General features: G+C 40.7%; 1 protein-coding gene across 1 annotated transcript in view; it reads right to left on the minus strand.

Annotated features, from left to right (window-relative positions):
- ADAMTSL1 (ADAMTS like 1) overlaps positions 1 to 25,026 on the minus strand; it is a 553,327-nt gene that overhangs the window by 418,623 nt on the left and 109,678 nt on the right. The gene's annotated exons all lie outside the window — the stretch shown is intronic.

Raw genomic sequence — 25,026 nt, forward strand, 5'->3', positions numbered from 1 at the left:
GATGTTCCAACAGCATACCCTATGGTATGTACTTCAACAATGGTGAGTTTTTAAATGAAGTGTAGGGAAAGAATCTATTACTTAAATCACACAATCTAAAAATAGTAGTTGGAAGAAAGTTTGGAGGGAGATTTTAATGCCCTGTCTTATGAGCTTGGTGCAAAAGAGCGTAACACTTGGAATTTCTTCATCAGTTGAAGTGAAATACTTTAGGCAGATGTCATTTGACTGCAAAGTAGCATTTGGAGGCTTGTGAACTGTCCTTTGAAAGCAGGAATGATGTTGAAAAATAATAATGTAATGTCTTGCTGTATTCATGTGTACATTCCAGAGCCTTGTGCCAAATTTATGAACAATCTTCTACAATAGGCAGGTAGGGGCCATAAAACTCCATTTCAAAATGAAAACAGGTAAATGCATGTAATGTTCTACAGCCAGGATACCCCATAAAAGGGAAACAGCTGATGACCTCCAAAGTTCAAGGGGAAAATGCCTTTATCGGGCTCCTAAAGACATGTTCTGGGTTTAGGGAATAACAATTCTCATATGACAAGCAGCATCTGCCTAGCTGACCACTGCTGCTCCAGATCCATTATGTCCAAAAGAACAGCAGCAATATTCCCCACCCCACCCCATCTTGTAGGAAAAAGAAGCCTTAGTGGTTCTCATTTGCTAGAACTGCAGAACTAATCTGTTGATATTTAATATGAATTGTTCATTGTTCATCAAACATAACTCCAAACAACTTCTAAAAACTTTGAATTAGAATCCAGGAAATAACACAAGTAGTGATTGGGGATAGTGGGAAACCTGAAGGTCAAAGGGTAATTAAAAGTGGCAGATGTTCCCAAATCCTTGAGTCCTTCATTGCCACTGTTTTTCTTCAAACTTTCTTCCATGTGTTGTTGGTTAGAAACTCTATAGGAATCATTGAATGTGAAATGCCAGCCAAGTTCTGCACAAAGGTGAAGTACAAACAAGTGCCAAAATGGAATTTCTTTGATGCAATGCAACTTTTTTCCCTTGGAAAGAAGTTTAAATCAACATGTTCCCTTCTGAAAGAAAAAAGAAAAACGCTCTCACTGGATGAAATTCTGGACGTAGTTGTTCTTATTGACATCAATGGGCTTTAGGTAGGGATAACTACACAGGATTGCAGCCACGAATTATAATAAAAGTACAGATAACCTGATGTTTAAAAAAATCAAAGTGACTTTAATGCCGGTTTTCTCTCAAATCCTCCCCATTGGTTTGTGTAGGTAATTAATAGGTGTTTTGAGTGATTCTGCATCTTGAACAGTTGGCAGCATTCGACATGGCAGCTGGCTGTAAAGCTGTTGTTGATATATGTTCACAATTTACTGGCTTGTTTGGTTTATGTATTCCTCAGAGTCATTGTAAGGCTATCACATTCCATTTAAAAATAACTATACTAGAGTGCATGTGCTGTGTTTGCGCCTGCACAACTGATGGTATTCTCCAGTCATTGGCATTCATTGGGTTGGCACTACCTGAATTCTGGCCTGGTATGTGAGTACGATGGTGCGGTCTGGTAGGTGAGTGTGGTGGTAAAGTGGCTGAGAGAGAACAAACACAAAATGAATCCAGAGATGATTAAGACAGCGGTGATATTTGCTGGAAGGACTACCACTTTATATGGGATTGTGCTTCCTGCTATCATTGGTGTGCAGCTTTTGTTGAAAGAATCCGTTAAGAGCTTGTGAGACTTCTTGATCCTGGCTGTTGTGAAGATAAAATGGAGGCGAGAGAATTATGAAAGCTGCTCTGGATCCCCATTAGGAAGAAAGGACTATAAATGAAGTAAATAAATGATATTATCTACCTTTTGATCATTTGCAGCGAAAGGAAGAAGGTTAATAGAAACCAAAAGACTGGAATAGTAGTACTTGGTAGCAGATCTACTATGAAACTAATGAAGCTTAAGCTTCAGGTCCCCTTATCCCGGAGGGGCCCTGAAGAAACTTTATTTTTTTAATGAGTGAATTTTTCAACAAAACCGATGTAGTTTTTTAAAGTGTTATTAAAATAAGGCTATTTTAGTGATAGAATCATAAGCCAATGGGTTGAAGTACTTAATATTGACCTTAGAATATGCTCTAATACCCATTTCATATGGCCTCAAAATGTCCCTGTAATTGGTCAAATTTTCTTGGGGGCTTGCAGCACCTGAACCCGCATCTGTATGGGCTTGCTGAGCTCACCAGAATCTATTCATAGCCTACCTTTTGGCAGCTGGATCCTGGAATCCTTCGTTGGTGCACGGATTAATAGTTCTATCGCTCAGCCCTTAGGCTAGAGCCAATCGGAACCATAAAAAGACATCTGAATTCTCAATTCAGGCTGTTCTCGTCTTGCTTGTGCATTTTAACACCAAAAATCAGATTTTTACATCTTTATCCCAACGAGCCCCCTCTGATGACCTTCTACCTCTCTATTAGAGAATGAACCAATACATCTGCCATAGAACAACCCTATTGAAGAAGATAAGAGCAGTTACCCAGACATCGTTGCTGGTGGGAAGGGGCTCACTGTATGGCCCATTTTCAAGGACTCCATCCCACCACCCTGTTCGCCACCATTTGGGCCTCCAGGTCCTTGCAAGGGCAGCAAGGCCCTTTGGACCTTGTTGGATGTTGCCCTATTGTTGCTGGTTGTGAAGGAGCCCCCAAAACAGTTCAAGCTTCAGGGACCCAAAAATGTAAGTCTGCCACAGTAATACTAAAGCCTTCAGTCTGGTTGTGGGTCTGGTGGCAGACCCAAGAATTTCCAGTGATCCTTCTGGACTCACAATCAGAAATTATACTTGATATGGCATAGCACTTGAAGGACCAGTTTGCACATGCTTATTCATCTACCACTGAATGTAGCATATAGGAAGGATTTGCATGTGTGATGGAGATATCTAAGGTTGGGTCTTGATTTCACTCAATAAAAATTCACAAACAAACCTGTTCAACTATGATAGTTCCCACATTCAGCTGTGAGTCATCAAGTGTGGACTAATCAAGGGGTGAGAATTCAAATAACATAAACATGTGAACCAGCAAATGTATGGAGCCCCTGCTGTCATGCTGTCTTAACAGGTACCTGGACCCCTAGGCAGACAGCATTTCAGCTGGCAGTCAAGAATGACAAGTGTTAATAGAGGCCTATGTTATTACACTTTGGTGGATAGAATAGACTTTAGCTTTCGGGATTTTTTATTCTAAAAGAGCAATGGTATTTGAAAAATGTAAAGATAGATCCCATGTTTGTTCTGTGTTAAAGACCTGTGTTGAAGTGATTTATGAAATTCACCTATCACTAAACATCTATACAGCAGTCATCACTTAAATTACATTTCCCCTATTCCCCACCCTAAACCCTTTATCCTATATGAACAGCCATATAGTGTTTAAATTAAAAACATTTTCCTCTAAGTTTTCAAGAAAACTGGTTCCCACTGATGACTTGCTTCAGGCTTGTTGTCAAATTGCATTTTGTTCAATGGAATATATTTGCCAAAGAAAATGGCTGCCATATCAAGGTTGCCAACCCTGTGAGCTTCATTTCTGCCTCATAAGATATAGGTGTTTCTTTAGTACACCTGCTGTTAAAGTTATGAAAATCTGTTCTATTTCTATTCAGAACCTGTCCTACATCCTGGGGGATTGGGGCACTTCTGAACAATACAACTATAGAAATAAGATGCTGCTTGAGATAAAATACTTTATACAAAAACAAGTTAAAATGATTCTATGCCAGTCACTGAAAGCCAAACCAGGGAATGATGCTTTGACAAGGTCCAGTTTATGCAATCAGCAGAAACATATGGTAACAATTTTCCTGGACTGTACCATTTCAAACTCCGAATTGTGGGGGAATTATATATTTGGACATCCACCCCCAGGATGAAATTACCTGCATATGAGAAGCTAGCCTATTACAAAGGAGGGATCATCTTAGTATGCTGGTATTCTGCGGAGGAATTTTTTTTCCAGGAGAAGGGAAGTCAAACATGGAATCCCTAACTTGATGTCTTAAGCAGTACAGTACAGTAAAACCATCACCATTTGGTACTGCTGATTGTATAAAATATTTAAGGACACATTAAACAACAGCAATCATAGTCAATCAATCAATCATTTTATTTGCAGTCATAGACCATCAAATAAATTGAGTTTACATTACTGAATAATATAGAGTAAAACAAGTACAAAATACAATTGCAATTTAAATGCTTAAAATGTAAAAAAAAGTGCAGAGGTACATAGCTAATTAATATCAAAGAGAACAAAAGCTGTATATTATTAAAATTGGAATGCTTAATAATAGTAAAAGCTTGGTAAAATAAGTCTATCAGAAATAAGTCTACTCATTCTCAATTTCCTCAACTACTGTATAGACTTAAGTGATCTTTGCCTTATTTTCATTGCTAACCAAGCAAATCTGGCCATGCTAGCAGATAAGTTAGCTATTGTGTCTGATAGGAGGAGCGCTAAATGTTGTTTTCTCAGAGATCTGGGGCAGTCCACTAATAATGGAATCAATGAACCTGTGCGGATATGATAATATAATTTACACTCAAATAGCATGTGTTCGGTGGTTTCAAGGGCATCCTGTTTGCATATGCATCTTCGTGCTTCTAATGGGCATTTATTATATATCCCATCTATGAACTTGGAAGGCAGGGCATTATGCCGAAGAAGCATAAAGGCTCTGCGATATTCAGGATTTGTAATATTGGACAGATATAACATGGTCCTGTTCCTGATAAACAGATCCTTTCTAAAGAGAGGATTCAGAATCTTATTTAGGTCGTGTTGCCTCCCTACCTCAGCTACTCTGTTCTTAAGAAGCTCCTTTGCCTTCTTGTAGGTCATTGTTATAAGAAATTGACAAGAAAGCCCATAATAACCCAACTTTATTGAGTGCCATTTGCCAGGATGCTGTGAATGAATCTGTTAGCATCAGGGTTATTAGCCCCTTTTTTTGATATTGCAGTTTCAACCAGAACAAAAATGTGATGACCCAAAGTCTGGCCTGCACTGTGATCATCCCAGATTCAATTCTTAGTGCCACGTTTGAAATAATATTCGGTGCCTGGAAAAAATTTCCTTAGAAATTTAGCCTGCACCTTTTCTAAGATGGTTGTGTTGCCAGTAATGCTCAATGGGGCTCCGTATGTAATTTGAGCAAGGGATTTAGACTTAACGATCTTTATTGCGGCAGGAATATGCTGCCCTCCTTTGTGCCAGTAAAATTTTTGTATTAGGCCAGAGGATTTCTGGGCATTTAGGGCAGCATAGTTGATATGCGAGGTCCTAGCTTGAGTGGCTTGAAACACAACCCCTAGATATTTATACTGCTGAACCTGCTCAATCTCCTTTTGATTGATTCTCCATCTGTATTGCTTTGGGTTCCTAGCACAGACCATAATTTTGGTCTTACCCGCATTAATCACTACATGATATTAATGGCAATACAGGTTTAATGCCTGCAAAGCTCTTCTCAAGCCAACAGGAGTTCAGGATAATAGAACTAGATTGTCAGTATAAAGCAGGAATGTGATATGCCTTTTACCAACTTTTGGAGGGTGAAAATGAGTATCTTTGAGATGCCTATCGATATCATTTATGTAGTAATTAAATAATAAAGGAGCAAGTATGCATCCCTGCTTAACACCCTTTTCGGTCTTAATCAGGTTTGTGAGATGACCTTGTGGGCTGCATCGGACCCTAATACCAGTGTTTTGGTATAAAGCTTTAACCAAAATAAGGAGACGCTTATCTAAGGTTGTCCCTTCCAATTTAGCCCATAGAATTCCTCTGGAGATGGAATCAAAAGCAGATTTAAAACCAACAAAGGAAACAAAAAAAATAAGACTTTTCCCCTGATGTGTATTTAGCTATCAAATGATCAAGTAGCAGACAGTGATCCATAGTGGACCGTCCTTCTCTGAAACCGCCTTGTTCTTCAATCAAGAGGTTCTCGTCCTCCAACCAATGACTTAACTTCCAATATAGGTGTCTTGCATAAAGTTTGCCTACGGTACTAAGGAGACTAATTGGCCTGTAGTTTTGGGGATCAGTAATAGACCCCTTTTTGTGTATAGGAACAACAACAGCAACCTCCCATCCTCTAGGTAATCTTCCTGTTTTATCAATAAATGTAAAGAGTTTGGCTAGTGTTGGAATCCACCATTCCTCATTACTTTTAATTAAATCAGGGGGTATCAGGTCATATCCAGGGGCTTTCCCTGTTTTCAAAGTTCCTATAAGTTTCTTAATCTCCAAATGAGTAACCGGTGGCCATTCAGGTAAATATGCCAGTACATTGGGATCTGTCCTTACTGATGTGTCAAGATCTAGAGAGGAGTATAGTGCTCTATAATGGGATCCCCAAATTTTGTGTGGAATTGATGTATGTAGAGTAGGTCTCCTCATAGAATCTGAAATTAATTTCCAGAATTGTGAGTGATTGTTAGTTTTTAGAGCTTGCCCAATTTTCTCCCACTCTCCCAGGGCAGCCTTTCTCTTTTTGTAGTTTCTTAGACATTTATATTTCTGCCTCAACTGCCTAATCTCGTATCTAACATCATTGGAGGGACAACGTCTATAACACTTATACCTGTCTCTCGAGGTTTTTTTAAGAGCTTTGCACTCCTGATCATACCACTCATTGGGAGACTTACTAAAATGGTTACCTGCTGCAGAAACATGAACTGTTAGGGCATTTTGGAGATCCTGGACCATATTATCGTACCTATTTAAAAAATCATTATCATCATTGTTAATAAATTCGTTTGTTTTCTTAGCAAATTCCTCTGAACTGAATACTTTATTTACACTATTAAGAGTGGTCATATTCCACCTAACCCGAGCAGCAATCATAGAAAAATAATTCTACATTCTTTTGCTGATATGAAGATAGTGTATGCACACATGCATTTGTAGCATGGACATACATGTATTGGGGCTGGATCTCCATAGTATATAGGGCAGAAGCTATTTAGGCTTTAAAGGAAGAAACAGATTTTTTTCCCAGTTGAGTCTGGAAAATAAACAAGGAGATCAGTTATTATATATAAGCTGTGGTTAAGTTGCTGGCAACTCACTGCCATTAGCAGGCAGTAGCTGAATTTCCAAACTGAATAATTTTTAGTGCTGCACTATATATCAAAGAGCTCATAGTTAGGTGCCAAATAACAGAATGCTCATCCACATAAATATCTGCCTGCCTGCAAAAAGATGAGATGGTAACCTGCTTGGTCTCTGATGTGCTAGTGGGGATATGTCCCCCCCCCCATGAGGGAGCATTAGAATACACAACATTCATCCACATCCTGAAGTAATGAGCTCAGAATATGACTGGGTTAAAAACACCTGTCAGTCTCTTGATCTACATTGAATTATGCCTCAAGGAATCATAGAATCATAGAGATGGAAGGGACCACCAGGGTCATCTAGTCCAACTCCCTGCACAATGCAGGAAACTCACGACTAGCTCCCCCACACACCCCAGTGACCCCTACTCCATGCTTAGAAGATGGCCAAGATGCCCTCCCTCCCATGAACTGCCCAAGGTCATAGAATCAGCATTCCAGACAGATGGCCATCTAGCCTCTGCTTAAAAACCTCCAGGAAAGGAGCACTTACCACCTCTCGAGGAAGTCTGTTCTACTGAGGAACCGCTCGGTTAGAAATTTCTTCCTAATGTCAAGACTTTCTGGACCAACAGAAAACAAAGCGGCACCATCCTCCATATGACAGCCCTTCAAGTACTTGGAGATGGTTATCATATCCCCTCTCAGCCTTCTCCTCTTCAGGCTAAACATACCCAGCTCCTTCAACCTTTCCTCATAGGACTTGGTCTCCAGACCCCACACCATCTTTGTTGCCCTCCTCTGGACATGTTCCAGCTTGTCTACATCCTTCTTAAATTCTTCCCAGAAGCCCAGTGATCCAGTTAGCCCAATCTGGAGAACCAAGTGCTTGCCCTGCTTACAGGATCCAGTCCAAAACATGGTGCCTCTGCTGTTGCTCATAGAACATCAACTAATTAGTCATTTCATAGGCTCAGTGCTATCCTTGGGGAATCACCAGTAAAAGGGCTGAATCTGATATTCACCAATATTAAGTCGGTCTTTGGCTTCAGTGATGCCTGGGTCCTAACTGTTACTGACAGAGTTAGTAAACAGGCCTTTTCCAGTAAAGCACACAAACATACTGCTCAGCTCACCACACACAGCCAACAAGAGGCCTCGCTTTCCGTGTTTTAGTAAAAGAATTGTGTGTGTGTGTGTGTGGGGGGGGGGAGAGTCATTGTCTTTACATTGCAGCCCAGTGGGGAGAAATGGATGCTGTTCAGATTTGGTTTGCGTTTTGGATTCAGCTCCCAAAAACTATTTAACTGAATTTAAAATTCCAGTATGATACTAAGCCTACAAAGAATGTACAGTAAGAAATTCTAGAAAAAATAAAGTTGAGAGGGAAGGAGAGAATGAAAACAATGTAGTATATAGCAGTGAACTTGGCTAGTTAGAAACATTAATATTGCTGCAGTTGGACAGGTAACTATTTTCTCCATTCAAGCCATTCAGATGTCTTGAATCACTGACTCTGGCTTACATGTACGCTAACTTAGAAAATGCTCTCATGACCAATGCAAGCCTTGCTGATTTAAAAGCAGCCCTGCTTAACATTCAGATTGTGCCAGCAAACAAACCTCTGAAGGTTGCATATTCCAATCTCCTTCCCACCCATGGAGTACAACAAACTGTTTGGCTGCTGCCCAAAGGCCAGTGCATGATTTGGAACATGAGAGCTGCCAGGGCTGAAAGATTGCCTGTGCATTATGCTTTGCGCATGCTCAAATGCATACTTGTAAATTGCTGCTTCATATATTCCAGTATCTATGCTGAGCTCAACATGGAAAATAAGACTAGAGGCAGAGAACTGAAACTGATTTGTAAGATGCATCATGTCCGTTTTTTTAAAACAAATTCCAAAACATATATGCTGCCTTTTTGTTCTATGAATACCCAAGCTTGCTCATAGTGAAAACAGAGAATAGGATAATAATCAAACTCTTTCAAATGCCCTTCAGAAGAGATAATGCTCCTGGATTTTCTAAGACTGTAACAATGATATCAAATACATTTTCTGGGAGAGGGGAGCCATGCATTTATGCTAACCAAACCACTGAATGCCTGAGTTCCTGCAGCAAGACCCCCGTGGACAATCTCAGAACCTGGGTCAGGATGATTTCAAAAGCCAGGCAAGTTTAGTGCTTCAAAATGTTAAAATCAGGACTTCGAATTGTGCTCATAAACAAAATAGGAACCAATGCAGCTGATCCAACATTGGCATTCTATGTTTTCTGTGTCAAATTCCTGTCAGCACTCTGGCCACTGCCTTGTGTAACAGTTAATATTTCTGGACCATCTTCAAAGACAGTAATCTGATCAGGCTGTTACCAAGGCATGTGCAAGAGTGACCCGGTCATCTTTTTCCAAAAATGGCTCCAGCTTGTGAATCAACCTAAACTGGTAGAAAGTCACCTGCTAGCACCTGTTTGTCTAGGGACAAAGTAGAGTCCACGAGTACCCCAAACTGCAAACCTGATCTTTCAGGAAGTGTCCAGAACAGGTTGAACATACATTCCCATGTCAGCTTTATTCCTGATCCACAGCACTTCTGTCTGGTCTGGATTAAGTTTCACTTTGTTCAATCTCTACAGCCTTCAAACACTGGTTCAGCATTTCCACTGTCTCCCTGGAATTAGATGGAAAGGAAAGATACATGGGTATCATCAGCGTACTGTGACACTTCATTCCAAATTCCCTGATGAGCTCTCATGTAGATGTTAAATAACATGAGGGAGACCAGAACAGAATTTGTAGCGCCCTATAAGTCAACAGCTAAATGCCCAAAGTCCCAGTACCATTTTATGGAAGTACCCTCCAAGGCTGCTTCCACAGGGGATTTTTCACCAGGTGTACCACAGCATGCCTCCAGTTTTCTGGGCGACATCCACACATTGCTCTACTCTTTCTGAACACAATTCATAGGGCTCCTGAAGCTTTCTTCTTTAAACTGCTCTGACTTAAATAGCACAGAGACTGTTGGCAGAGCCTCAGTGTGAAGGCCAGTCTGTTGGGGAAAAGGAGGATATGCTGAACTGTGCACAGGCCCAGCTTGCATATATCTCTAAAACTTTATGCTTTGTTTCAGATTTTTGTAATCCTAGTCCTATTACATTTCTTATCAGTTGTATTATCCTGTTGATTGCATTGAGTTATACTGTGTAATCTGCTTTGGGTCTCAATGAGAAATGTGGGCTTTAAATAAACTACATATAATAATAAATAAAATGTCAGGTCATGTTTCTGTGTCAATGTGATGGCGCTTGGGGCTGAAGTGTGCAGGCATTGCCCCCGTGCACCTCCATTTCACACTCACTGCTTTCCCCCTTCCTTGTGGGAGGGATCAGAGCCCAGGGAGGATCAGAGCCAGCACAAAATAATGCCTCTTAAACCCATTCTAATCAGGCAGTCCAAAAAGACCTCATGGAGGATGGTATCAAACCCCTTCAAGAGGTCCAGAAGAACCAATAAGGTACATTGCTTGACTAGCATAGTTTTATTAGAGTAGCCAAAAGTGGTTTCTGCACCATGCCCTGTATAGAAACAAGACTGAAATCACAGAGATGTGTCATATACAGAAATACCTGGTGCTGAGAAGATGCTGCTTTTCCAAGTATTTTGCATTTTAAAAAGTAGATTAGATACTGGCCAAAAATGAAACAAATATGAGGCACTGAATTATGCATTTTTCAGAAGTATCCTCTTTTAAACCAGCTAGATTCAAGTCCAGTAGCACCTTAGAGACCAACCAGATTTTCAGGGTATATGCTTTCGAGAGTCAAAGCTCCATGATCTCTCTGTCAGTGAGATATTGATAATTTGTAGTACCTATTGAGATAATCTTATCCTTGCAAATTTTCCAAGCCAAGAATGGGCATTGATCCAACATGAAGTACCCTTCACATCTCAAAGTATTCAGTCTTTTTTTCCTAAGCTATGTCAAATGAAAATATCCATATGAATATAAGCGGTAGCCTTAGGTCAAAGTCTTTATTCTTATAGCCACAGGCCAGTAAAAAACACACAATGCAGTACAATCATAGCTCTAAGAAAGGTTAGATAGGATATTAATACATGCTTCAATATCATTTACAAATTACTTAATCTAAACATTGACCTATTCACTGAGTATTATTCAGAAAGCCGGCAGTCTGTAATTAAAATGTCTGTCACAGAAGGAGTAGAATACAATTAATTTAATTGCTCTTGAGGCAATCGGACTCCCTTCTTTCTCATTACTGCATGGCAAAATTTTGCAACTGTGAGAGAAACAGTAGGGTTTCTATCTTCCAGCAAAAAATTTACCATTTTGCCTTTGATAGGATTAGAATGGCTGTCGTAGCCAGGCCTTAGGAACATTTCACATCTTGGTAATTAATCAGGTCCAAATTAGATTGAACAGGATTGATTTTATCAGCAAAGTGCTGTGCACTGCCAAAGTGTGGCTGTTTTCTCCCACAGCCCGAGATGTAAAAAGCCTGTTATCACATGGAGCAGTATCATTGGACTGCACTATGCCAATGCATCAATGGCAGAAAAGTATATTTTCTTTGCCACCATCACCACACAGAGTAGGCATGAAAGTGACCTCTAGCCTGTGTTTGATTAGAGTTGGCACACTTTCCCCGCCCCCTCTTGCTCTAACCATAATTCCAAATGCTTCTTTTCCCTCAATTGTATGGAAAACCAGAAGAACGAATGAACTCTAGTGTGAGACTAGTGCTGCTGCACTCGTCTTGTTTGTGGCTTCCTAGAGGCACCTGGTTGGCCACTGTGTGAACAGACTGCTGGACTTGACGGGCCTTGGTCTGATCCAGCAGGGCCTTTCTTATGTTCTTATGAGACAGAAGATGCTTAGAAGAGATTATGTCAATTGCAAATAAGGCCTTCCAACTCCACATAACCACCAAATAATAGGTATAAGTGTCAGCTGTGTTGGTCAGAAAACTCCCCAGAGCTATTAGTAAACCCATGCAAATCCAGATGTTTATGGGGTGAAACATTCTAACTGGTCCTCTACCTTTGCAATGTTCTCCCTTGGTCTAACATGTTATGTATGCAATAAACCTTGATAGTTAAGCGGAAACATTTGAAACCCTGAGCAGATAGCCCTATTGGATCGCAGTTTGAACCCACCAATTAGAGCTTGGGAGGGGGGGAAAGTGTGGGCTATCTGAGGACAAAAGTAGGGTGATTGAGCTTTGTTCTCAGTTCACCATTATGGTTTCATGCAATAAAGATGTTGTATCCTGAACTCAGTCTCTCTCGTCGTGTATCGCCCACGCTATACAATAAACATATCTACCTATTTCTTTTGACCACTACTGCCTCTGGTCAAAGAGTATCCAAAACAATGCAGAAACCAGCAACATCTGCATATGAGGGGAGTGTAAAAATGAGATAAGTACTTTTTGAGAAGTAATTGCAAAAAGTGGCTAATAATGACACAAATAAAATTAAACATAAAACCAATTAAACATATGCACCAAGAATGATAAAGCCAGTCACAGATAATTCACAGAAAAATAGCTTACAGGAGTGTCCCAGAAATATGGCACCACAACTAAGAAATCCCAATCAATCCTTAATCTCCTCCTACGTCAATTCAGTCGGTAGGGAGGGAGTCAAAGAAGGGACTCCAAGAAGATCTAAGTGAACAGGGACACTAAGGTCCTAGGTATGTTTATGGCTTCAAGTAGAGATGATTAAAATATGCTTCTATACCAAATTTCTCCTTATCAGAGTTTTGTAATTCCAAACACATTTATCAGAACAAAGCTCATAATGTCAGAATCTGAAATTTTTCTGGAGTTGCATTACTGAAATGCACCTACAAAAAGTAGTAAAAAGTAAAAAACAACAATAACACCCATCACAATTGATTGCGCATGCCCTAACAACATTTTGTAGAAGTGTTGTCATTGTTTCTCTGTTGCTGAAAATGAAATTGCTTTCAAAGGAACATCATATAAACAAATGATTATATAGATACTAATAAAAGAAAGAAATCCTTCAAAACTAGTGTTGTGTGAGGTGAATGGCATATTAAAATTCTTTCTAATATTTGTAATAAAATATAAAATATTTGAGCAATAAAGGTTCTACTTTGTTTCTATGTTATAGAGGAGGATAATGTGAACTTTTGAGACATAGAAAATAACTGGAAACTTTCAAAAACCCATATTTCATGGAGTAGTAGGCTCCAGTCTCTCTCCCAGAATAGATTATCAGTGTGAGTGACCAATGCAATTTCTGTGCTAAACCCAAGCCTGAAGCAGTGTTGAAATGGGTCCAGATAATCAACATAATTCAAGAGTTTAGAATGTGACTGCCCCTACCTACTTGAGCATCATGTTGAAGAATGGGATATTTGTGACCGCCCAATAAATCAAAAAGGTTCACAGAAGATTTCTATGGAAGTGATCTTACAACCACAGCTTTTAAGACAGTTGAGTAACAACAGAGAAAAGAAATAGACCTGTGCTGATATATAATATTAATGACCCAAAACAGCATGAAGGTTTTGAATAAAATTAACAACAATCTGATTTTAACCAAATAATTATACTATAATAAATGCCTTAATAAGAGATAATATATTGTAAACCCTATACTATTATATATGTTACACCAATTCAAAACTACTTATATAATTACAGAGACTAACCATTACAAAGACTAACAATGACATAAAACATGTAGCATATAAAACATTCTCATGGTCTGCCAGTCCGCTAGTGACAAGCTACAAGTGGCTCAAAAAGCCTCTAAGGCACAATTATGTAGTCTGCTGGTGACATTGTATCACGGCTCCCAAATAATCCTGACGAGTCACTTCAAAATAGTAACCACAGTAACTGTATTGAGCAGCTAAGCTTTTGAGTGATTGAAACCCAAACCCAAACCTTCCTGGGAATCATGGAATACATAGATTTCCCGAGGTATGTGTCAATTTCCAGGGCTTGTTTTCTGGATTTAATACACGTTTTGTCAAATTTACTTCTTCAGCCTATATTTGATATGCATCATACCTCATGAAAATAAAACCACAAAGGTTCAATAGATGACAGTTGCTTGCACGAATACTGTGAATGATCACACGAGCTCAAAAAGATGTGTCATGAGGTATGATGTGGTTGTAAGATCACTTCCTGTTCTCTCTTTTTTCATTACCAGTACAATGTGGAAACTAGGGCACAGAACACCTAATGGAAAACGTCATGTGTTCTGGGAACTGCACTTCTTGGAATGCACTTGGGGCGGGGAGGGAAGAGAAAAATGCCCCATAGAAGGAGATGCTCCATGTATTTTCCCTCCTCTTGAAATCAATTTAGACTTTACAAAGTCCACGTGGATATTCTCCAGGTGTGTATTGGGAATCAATGTGTACAGATGCATTCTGGGAACCAATTTGGACTTCACTACGGCATGTGGAGAGACTTCAATCCCCTTGCCCCAGCCTGTTTTCCCAACCTGAAATGGCCCAGAGGGACTGTTTCTTGCAAACTGAGGAAACTAAGTTGGCAAGCAGCATGGATAGGAAGGCAGGGGTGTTCCTATCCACACAGTCCACCTTCTCTGGACTCCGGAGAAGGTGGGCAGCATGGATGTGAGTTCAGCCAGCAGGTAAGTAAGGGGGGAGGGAGGGGGAAAATGGTGGCGGGGTCAAAGCGGCCTGAAAAATGCTGAATAAATTCAGCATTATTCGGGTCCGTTTTTCCAGCTCCTGTTTATTGTTGCCATGTTTTTGCCAGTAACACCCCCCACCCCCAATGCCAAAAAGGTATTTTTCAGGTTTTAAAATCTGGCATATCAATATACACACCCCTAATTCCCAGTGCAGAACTCCAAGTGAATATCTGACCCAAAATCCTTCCAGCAGCCATGGGGAGTCTATACTGTAATCCTGATCAAAAAATTGTAAGATCTAATCTTAAATTTACAGCCACTCATTTAATTTTGTCCTTGCTGTCACTGGCTTATGGAGCTGTTAATCCTGTGCCTTGGTTCTATCACCTCAGACTGCAAGTAAGGATTCATGGGACTGAATACTCCATATAAATAAACAAAAAATTCCACTGGTTTGTCAGAAAGAAGGCTATGCTAGCCAAGCACTGTTGTTCTAGTTCTGCACTAGGAAGCTTTCAAGTCATGTAAGCCTCCATGTTCAAATCTGAAGCTCACAGAGAGAACTTGGAACCAGTCTTCATTTCTGGTCATGCTTTTAATGCATAACAATAAACTTGCATGCAACTTACATTGAGCTTGCACCTCTGCTGTAATATATTTAACTAATTAGTAACACATTATTATTTGATAGCACTATCTGTGTCTGGATCAGTAATTATTTTTTTCAAATAGGCATTGAAGAGCATCATGCCTACTGCTTTCTGATTAAACAGAAACATTTGCTGTGAAAAGCTATTCCATGGAGAGGGTTATAGAGGCTCAGTAGGATTATCTGGACAGTTTGTTCAGTGAAACAGTACAGTTCAACCTCTTTTCTTGTAAGATACAATTATTTCAAACTGGAGAAAAAGCCAAGCCAATGTTAAACACTGACAAGACACTCTTTTTTTCACATTTCATTTTTTTCGCTTTTATTGTTTCGTCAGCTATTCTGGTAATATCTTTCGCCACAGTACTGAGGAGCCAAGCTGAAAAGAAACAGCCAGTGAAAGGATGTATTCCAAAGACTGGTTCATATCCACCTATACAAGTCAGAAAAGCCATACATATTTATTCTGAAAATCAAGTACGCATCTCCACCTTTCTTTTTCATTATCATTAGAAATGTGTTGAACTAAAATCAACAGAATACAGGAGACATACATCCAAGAAACCAAAAGCTGATCATGTTCCTATGACAGGAACATTCATCACAAATAACTGGATGCTAGATTTTAATAAACAACACTTCTTGTGCCCTGAGGCACAATAAATTTCTGAATGGCAAATTTCATTATGCCTAGTGTATGGACTTAATTATTCTTAATTATTATGTAGCCACTACACTTTTTACTTCATTGTCATTGGGACTCTTTATAAAGTTGTACATGAATATGCTGCAATCATATTTATAAGCAAATAAGAATTCCAAGCAAACCTAATATGTAAAAGTATATCAAATTCTATTACAAAAAAAAGGAAAGGAGTAAAAACCCTCCAGTGGCTATGGCTTGTATTTAAGGTTTGGCAAAATAAAGCCCTTTGCAATGTGATATACATTTCAGATGCACTCCACCCTTGTTAAAATACCAACTTTAGGAGACAGGCATTTAGTGTGTTATCATAAAGTATTATTCTAATGATGGTATGTATGATAGCTCAACTGGAGACCTATACCAAACAGCATGCTAAAACAGAGACAGCCCTATAATGAGGGTAAAGTGTATGCCTATAATAGATTATACAAACCATCAACTTATAAATGGCCTTTATTTGAAAATGGAACAGAATCAGGCAGAGTATGATGGGAATGTATTGTTTAAAAAACTAAATAATTTCCAGACTGTGGGAAAGATTTCCCACCCATTTAAAAATTGACGAACAAGTCTAATGTGCAACAACCAATCTGCGTTACCTCTTTCTATGCTGTTGGTAGAGATGGTAAGGATGGTGGTGTAGTGGTTAAGAGTGGTGGTTTGGAGTGGTTGACTCTAATCTGGAGAACCAGGTTTGATTCCTCACTCCTCCACATGAGCAGTGGATGCAAATTTAGTGAACTGGGTTGGTTTCCCCATTCCTACACATGAAGCCAGCTGGGTGACCATGGGCTAGTCACGGCTTTCCTAGAGTTCTTTCAACCCCACCTAACTCACAGGGTGTCTGTTGTGGAGAGGGGAAGGAAAGGTTTGATTCTTCTTTAAGTGGTGTAGAAAGTCAGCATATACAAACCAACTCTTCTTCTTCTTTTGATTTAATTTCAACCCATTGGTTTTAGTCTGACCTTCTGGGGGAACAGAAAACAACTGTGCACCATCCTCTGTATAACAACCCTTCAAGTTCTTGAAGATGGTTATCATAGCACTTCGTGGTCATCTTTTCTGCAGGCTAAACATACCCAGCTTCTTCAACCGTTCCTCATAGAACTTGGTCTCCAGACCCCTCACCATCTTCATTGCCCTCCTCTGGATGCGTTCCAGCTTGTCTACATCCTTCTTAAACTGTGGTGCCCAAAACTGAAAGGAATACTCTAGGTGAAGTCTAACCTTCACAGAGTAAATACCATCACTTTGTGTGATCTGGACACTATACTTCTGTTGATACAGCCCAAAATGCGATTTTCAGCTACCTCATCACATTGCTGACTCATGTTCAGTGTATGGTCTACTAAGACCCCTAGATCCTTTTTGCACATACTACTGCCAAGACAAGCCTTTCCCATGCCATCCTCTAATTATGCATGTGATTTTTCCTACCTAAATGCAGAACTTTACATTTATTTCAGTTGAAATTCATTTTATTAGTTTTAGCCCAGTTTTCCACCCTGTCAAGATCATCCTGTATCCTGGCTCTGTCTTCTACTATATTTGCTACCGCTCCCAATTTAGTACCATCTGCAAATTTAATAAGCATCTCCTCTATTCCTTCATCCAAATCATTTATAAAGATGATGAACAACACAGGGCCCAGGAAAGATCCCTGAGGAACTCCACTTGTCACACCTCTACAAGAGGATGAGGGACCATTAACAAAGCACTCTTTGGGCACAATCTGTCAACCAGTTACAGATCCACCTAACAGTAATAGGATCTAAACCACATTTTACCAAGTTGTCAAAAAGAATATTATGTGGAACCTTATCAAAAGCCTTACTGAAATCAAGATAAACTATGTCCACAACATTCCCCTGATCCAGCAAGGTAGTAACTTTCTCAAAAAAGGAGATAAGGTTAGTCTGACATGACTTGTTCTTGAGAAACCTGTGCTGGGTCTAAGTAATCACAGCCATCCTTTCTAAATGCTCAAGGACTGACTGTTTGATGATATGCTCTAAAACCTTTCCATGTATAGACAGACATCAAGCTGATAGGCTGGTAGTTACTCGGATCCTCCTTTTTTCCCTTCTTGGAGATAGGGCAACATTTCCCCGCCTCCAGTCTCCTGGCACCTCACCTGTTCTCTAAGAATTCTCAAAAATAATGGACAGAAGCTCAGAAATTACATCCACAAGTTGTTTATGTACTACCCCATGTTGAGCATGGTTTTCCTTGCAAGAGAAGACAGAGGAAAAGTAGGAATTGAGGAGTTCTGCCCTCTCTTCATCACTTATTACAATTTCACTTTCATGTCCCCCGCAATGGGCCTACCATGTCCTTGTACTACGATAGGGACTAAGTGGCTTTTTGCAAATAAGATATTTGAAGAAGACCAAACTTACCTTGCTCACAATGCCCTCTTTCTTGCAATGCAATGATGATTTGCTCGGAGTGTTTTGAGCAGTTTTGTATTTGCACAGTCAGTGGCATTCAGCATGGCAGCTGGCTGGCTGGGTAGCTGCTGTTGGCACATGCTCACAATCTACTGGATTGCTGAGCTATGTGGCCTATGGTTATCATGGGCAAGCTGTCAATCATTTAAAATCAGTTACAGTATGAATATATATTTTGCTTTTGCACCTACACAATTGTTGACAGGTATAATGCTGGCATATGTTCAGAACTTATTGGATTGAATTACAGTTCCCAGGCAGCTGTGTGAGAATGTGTAAAGTATTCACACCAATTTAGAACACTTGAATAATATGAACATGCTTAGCTTTGGGAAATAGGCAAACAAAATGAGCATCTTTGGAGCCTCTCTATTCTCAAATGCACCCTTCCAAAGCAGCTTTCCCAACAGAATGAGTTACCATTATGCATTATGCATTTAAGGGGTAGTTTGGTTCTAAGGGCTTGGGCCCACCTCAGAAGATACCAGAAAGGCTGGCTGGAAGGTCAAAGTCATTGAAAGCCTTTATACTGATTCAATCTTCATCAATACATTATTTATTGACCTCTTTGGCACCTTTCTGTTAAAGAGATACATAGGGAGGCTTTTAGAAGAAAAAAAGAACAAATACAATATCATAACAAAGCTGTTAGTAAAAGCAAATAGTTAAACAGAACTAAAACCTAGAAACAAACTTTCCTGTTAGAAGGCCTTTTATAATAAATAGGGGATTAGTAGACACTAGATGGTCTATAATTTATTTATTTACTTTGTTTATTTCAGTGGGGATCCTAAGTGGCTTACACCTTTCTCCTCTCCTCCACTGTAACCTTACCATTGTATAATATGGGAGATAGATAAAATTCCTGTGAAAGGGAGTTTTAGAGTTTAGGCATGGCTTAGAACTCCAGCCATTAAGGTTTTAAGGTCAAAAATGGTGCTTTGAATTAAGCCTGGAAATAAACTGGAAACAAGTACAGGTATTACAGTACTGACATACTTATTATAGTGAGCCCCAGTCAGAATTCTAGCTACAGTATTGTGACCAGTCAGTGTTTCTGGTTTTCATGTTACAGTAGTGTCATATGGATGCATGTATGACAGTGGCCAGGTCTGCCATTTCCAGGAATGGCTGTAGCTGACGCACCAGCTTTAGCTGGTAAAAAGTGCTCCCAATGACCACACAGAACAGGCCGTACACCTCTTCCTGAGACAGTTTTAAATGTTAATTCACAGCACTTCAATTTTGCTGTACTTACGGTACTTTTAATGTGTCCACTTTTGTACACTGATTCTATAAAGGAAGCCATGGCCCTCAGTTTGCAAGACCTGAGTGTCAAGGAGAGCCAGCCACCACAGCCCCTGGAGCTTGCTTGGACGTTTGGAGGGCAAGTGTCAAATTTAACAAAACACAGAGCAGAGCATCCACCCTGTTCCAAGGTAGCCTGCTACCAGCTTTTGTTCAGGGCTGAACCCAGACAGAGGCCAAGAGCAACACAGGTTGGCCCTTAACAGTTACCAAGCCAAAACACCAACCCGGCAGAGTTGCACTCCTGTGAGGTGGGAGTTACATTCAAAAGCTTCTAAATTGGTAAACGTGCTGCCTTAACCAAGGCCACTAAATTTAGCTTGAGGCCAACAAAGTCAAGAAAAGCCACAAAAGAAGTTTTTAAGAAGTTTATTTAAGTTTGTGCTTAGTTCCAGGTAATACGAAATATGTGAGCAAAGCAAGGTAAAATAACAAAGGTAAGGCAAATATCTGACTACACAGTACTGGGCAAAAACGCATGGTCGCTTTATCCTCCTTTAATCCCTGTTTTAGCCAGGATCGAACGCACATTAGACCAAATGCATACGTTCGATCCAGGCTGAATCCTGGCTGAAACAGGAATTAAAGGATGATAAAGCGACCATGCGTTTTTGCCCAGTAAAGACTTAATTACAAAAGGTTTTGGCAAACAAAGATAGTAACAACAGGGTGTTACTAGGGTAAATTTCGCGTTTGGGTTTATTGGGCCCGATTTTTTCCAGGAAACCTGAAATAAGTCGAATACCCATACCAGTAAATATGGGCATTCAGCTTATTTTTGGGTTTCCTGAAAAAAATCACCCTGGGAGGGGGGCATGTAGAGCCCCCAAATTTGCAGCGTAGCTTGAAGGGACTCTCCTTGCATGAACCCCAAAGTTTAGTGAAGATTGGGTCAGGGGGTCCGATTTTATTGGGTTTGGAAGGGGTCACCTCTTTAGTCCATGGAGAAATATTGCGAAGTTAGCAATGATTCTCTATGGAGGGGTGGCAACCAATTCCGGACCCCATAAGATCAGACCCCCTGACCCAATCTTCACCAAACTTTGGGGGTCATGCAAGGAAAGTCCCTACAAGCTACGCTGTGAATTTGGGGGGGGGGGCTCTAACTTGAAAAATGCCCCCCATGACCCGAAAAAGCCAAATAATTATCCAGCTTTTTCTGGAATTGCCTATTTGGCTTTAGCTTTCTCCCTGGGTTTATTTTTGGTTTGGGTTTTTTGATATGCACAAGCCTAGATGTTACCGTTTTCTTACAAAGGTTTCACACCGGCTCATCCGTTCCAGAATTCAAGATATTGTCCAACGTTGCAAATGCCATCATTCTACCCTAGAAGAATATTAAAAGGGATCAGTTGCGGTGATGGCCTCCATGCCCTTCCAGCATGCCGAGAACCATACTCTTGCTAGGGCAAAGATAGGTATTCTTATCCTTGCAGAATCAGAATGGGGGGAGCTCAAGACCCAGTCAGGTTCTGCAAAAAGTCATAACCTAGTTGTTGGAAATTATGCTGATTCACTGACCAAAAGCTGTCCTCTGAAATATGGGTGTGAAGTATAGCTGCAGTCTATCAATCACTCCCAATCTTCCAAGTGACAGGTTAAACTCTTTAATTGGCAAAGTTATTTTCCCCAGCAACCTGATGAACTTCACAACAGGAAGGAGGATGACTGGAGATTACCCACAGCTGGATGTTATCTCCGAGGTGTGAAACCATTCCCAGGGACTTCAAACATCCCTTGCATGCCAAACTGCCTTGAAATGGAGATCAGGCAGCCCAGGCCCAAAGCCTGAACCAAAGATTACCAGGACAAGGAATTGTGGGGAATCTCAGTTCCTTGACACTGAGCAAGGCTGTTAACAATAGAACATTCTGAAGAACATTGATTCATAGGGTTTACTGTTGGTTTGAGTATGCCATGTAACTGCAAACATTTTATGCTTGGTCTAAGGACCGTAATAATAATAAAAGAAAGATTCATAGGGTTGCCATGAGTCAGAATTGACTTGATGGCACTTAACACACACACACACATACACATTCTTTTACCAACTTGAGGTACTGCTTTGGCATTTCTACTGCCTCTCTGGAATTAAATGGAAAGGTGAAGGAAGGGAAGGAGAGAGAGGGGGCGGAAGAGATGACAATTTACTCCAACAGATACCTTCCAGCAGTTTTGTGTCATCACGAAATAACACAGGAGACAAGGGGGAATGTTGCAGATCCCCATATACTAAGGGTCAGTGAGCTGAGCTGAAGTCCACCAATACCAGCTTCTGAAAACAGGAATGGTCATAGCCAGTTTTGAACTATTTCTCCAAGACCCATCTCTGCTAGACAGTCCAGAAGGACACCTTAGTTTATACTACTGTAAGTGGCTGAATGATACAGGAAAAATCAACCAGGATACACTCCAACTGTTGGCAGAACAGCACAGATCATCTATCATCTATCGGGATGACAAAAGCAATTTATCTTCCATTATAAGGATGGAAACCACATTGGAAAAGATCTAGATAATTCTAGATAATTCACAGCCCATTCCTCAAAGCCACAGTAGCTGGGGACGACGTGGCTGTGGCGTCGCTGCAGCACCTCCAAAGAGGTTTTGCGGCTGCTGCAGGGGTAAAAAAGGGTTCCCCCCCACAAAATTTAGAAAAGGGAAGGCCCCATAGCAAACAGTGATGCTGCACCAACAAAAAGGTGGCGCAGCAATGCCAATTCTTTAGGGGGCGTTCTAGGGCTGAAAGGGGTTAGGAAGCTGCCTAATGGCAGCTCTGCAGCCTGGAATGCCCTGGGAATGCCTCCCTGGGTGCCGGCGTGGGCACTTGTGCCCCACCAGTGTCTGAGGGCTGCACCCCATCGTCATCAAAGGGCCATGCCCCACCAGCATCCAAGGGCTGAGCTGCTGCTGCGGTCTAGGGGAGCCTTGGACTCTAATCTGTAGAACCGGGTTTGATTCCTCACTCCTCCACATGAGCAGCGGATGCTAATCTGGAGAGCTGGGTTGGTTTCCCCACTCCTACACATGGGGCCGGCTGGGTTGAGCTTGGGCTAGTCACAGCTCTTAGAGCTCTCTTGGCCTCACCTGCCTCACAGGGTGTCTGTTGTGGGGAGGGGAAGGGAAGGTGATTGTAGGGCTATGGCTCAAGGGGCAGAGCATCTGCTTGGCATGCAAAAGGTCTAAGGTTCGATTTCCGGTATCTCCAGTTAAAGGTACTAGGCAAGTAGGTGATGTGAAAGACCCCTGCCTGAGACCCTGGTGAGCCGCTGCAGGTCTGAGTTGACAATACTGACTTTGATGGACTGAAGGTCTGATTCAGTATAAGGCCGCTTCATGTGTTCATGTGTTCACAGCACAAGTGGCACGGATGCCGGCATAGGGGTTATACCGCCTCCTACTACCATTCGACCCCCCCTTCAGGAATGCACAGTCAGTCATCCAGAAATAACTGAGGTTGAGAAGCCACCACTTTTTTAAAGGATCTTATCTGGAAATATCAAATTCAATACTGATAATTGTTAAGAATTATATTCAGAACCGGCTTTTTCAAAGGTGGTCTTATGCCTGCATCTTTTAAGATCAGAGGCAACCACTGGGCCATCCCTTTAATTTTACTAGCCAAAAAGGACAGGGATCCAGCAAGCAAGCAATTAAAAGACCTCATAATTCCAAGTGATCTGCACTCTAACTGAAAAGTACCCTCAGAAGGCTAACTAATTAAATTACTGGGAACATTCAGGATGTTTGTAATTAGCATGTAGTCCAAGTGGGAACAAATATGTTTGATTCTATCTGTGAACAGTGTTGCAAATTGGTCACAGCATACTGCTGAGGCATCTTTTACTTGTTCATGGGGGATGGAGTAGGGAGGGGCTAACTAAAAGAAGCCTTTTTATAAAACAGAACAGCACCACTGGACAACATAGTGAAGATGGTGGCAGAAAATAAGGGATTTTTCTCCATCACTACTATCATAAAGTAGACTCTAAGATAAACTCTAAACTACACAAACAAGATTTCAGAAGGCACAGAAAACTACAGTGAGGGAGGGCAGGTGGGGAAATTGCCTTTCTTTAGCACAATTTCACTCACAGTTCTTAGGATCCAAGCCAAGGTATCCGTGAAACTATATTTCCCAGAGTGCACCAGGGTCTAAGGCAATGGGCCTCCAAGGGGATGTGGTGGGAAAAGGAGGAAAAAGAAGGAATCAGCCAACCAGCTGCCACATTCTACTGACACCCCTGTATATCTTCAGACAGTAGGGATATAAGAAAAAGGAAGGAAAATACTTGGATATACTGTCCAAGCCAGAGAAGAATTGAGGAGACAGTAATGTTCATGTCACTTTTAAGTTGATGATCCTGGGATGCTGAAGCTTATAAGAATACACTTCAATTGCATCTCTAATACAATTAAAAGACATCTACAACAGATAGTTTCTTCTAAGCTCTGTTGCCCTGTCTGCTTTCAAGATTAGCCTTTGGTTGCAAAGAGCATAATTCAAACCTCCCTGTTCTCTGATCTTTTGTCATTCTTAGTTTCAGTTGTAGATGCTCCTCATTTGCTTTGAATCATGCTTCTGGGGGATCATGCCACATTCTGCTTTCAAAAACAGTGTTTAAAATATATGTTATTTAAAATTCTGGAGCCAAGTTTAGGTTTGGCTCAGAATTGGGGGGGGGGAGAGAAGTGTTAAAACACTGTTTTCTTCATCTCTGAAAGCTGCATCAGTTTCAAAGTGAATGGGGGAAACACTGCAGCCCCTGAGCTGTGCCAAATAAAGGATCAAAAGAGCATGTTCACTTACTTTCAGATGCAAACACTTCTCAAAATACACTTACATCAACAAAACTATCCAACAAAAATGAGAACTGCATTTTTATACATTACATTGTTTATTTTAAACTCAGAGCCAAATCTAACAATCAAATCAAAACTTAACTGAAGAAAGAGGGAGCTGTTTGCAGTACACAAGAAGTAGACAGAGCTGTAGTTCTCAATTTTTCTACCTTGAGGGAATCATGTCCGAGGTGTCTGCCAAGGAATCCCTGAACGTCTGCCATGAAAACTGCGAGCTGCAGAGGATTCTGGGACATATTTCAGGACACACTCTCATTCATCTGCTGGGTCTCTC

This window comes from Euleptes europaea, chromosome 4 (assembly GCF_029931775.1).
Source record: "Euleptes europaea isolate rEulEur1 chromosome 4, rEulEur1.hap1, whole genome shotgun sequence".
NCBI classification, from domain to species: Eukaryota; Metazoa; Chordata; class Lepidosauria; order Squamata; family Sphaerodactylidae; genus Euleptes; species Euleptes europaea.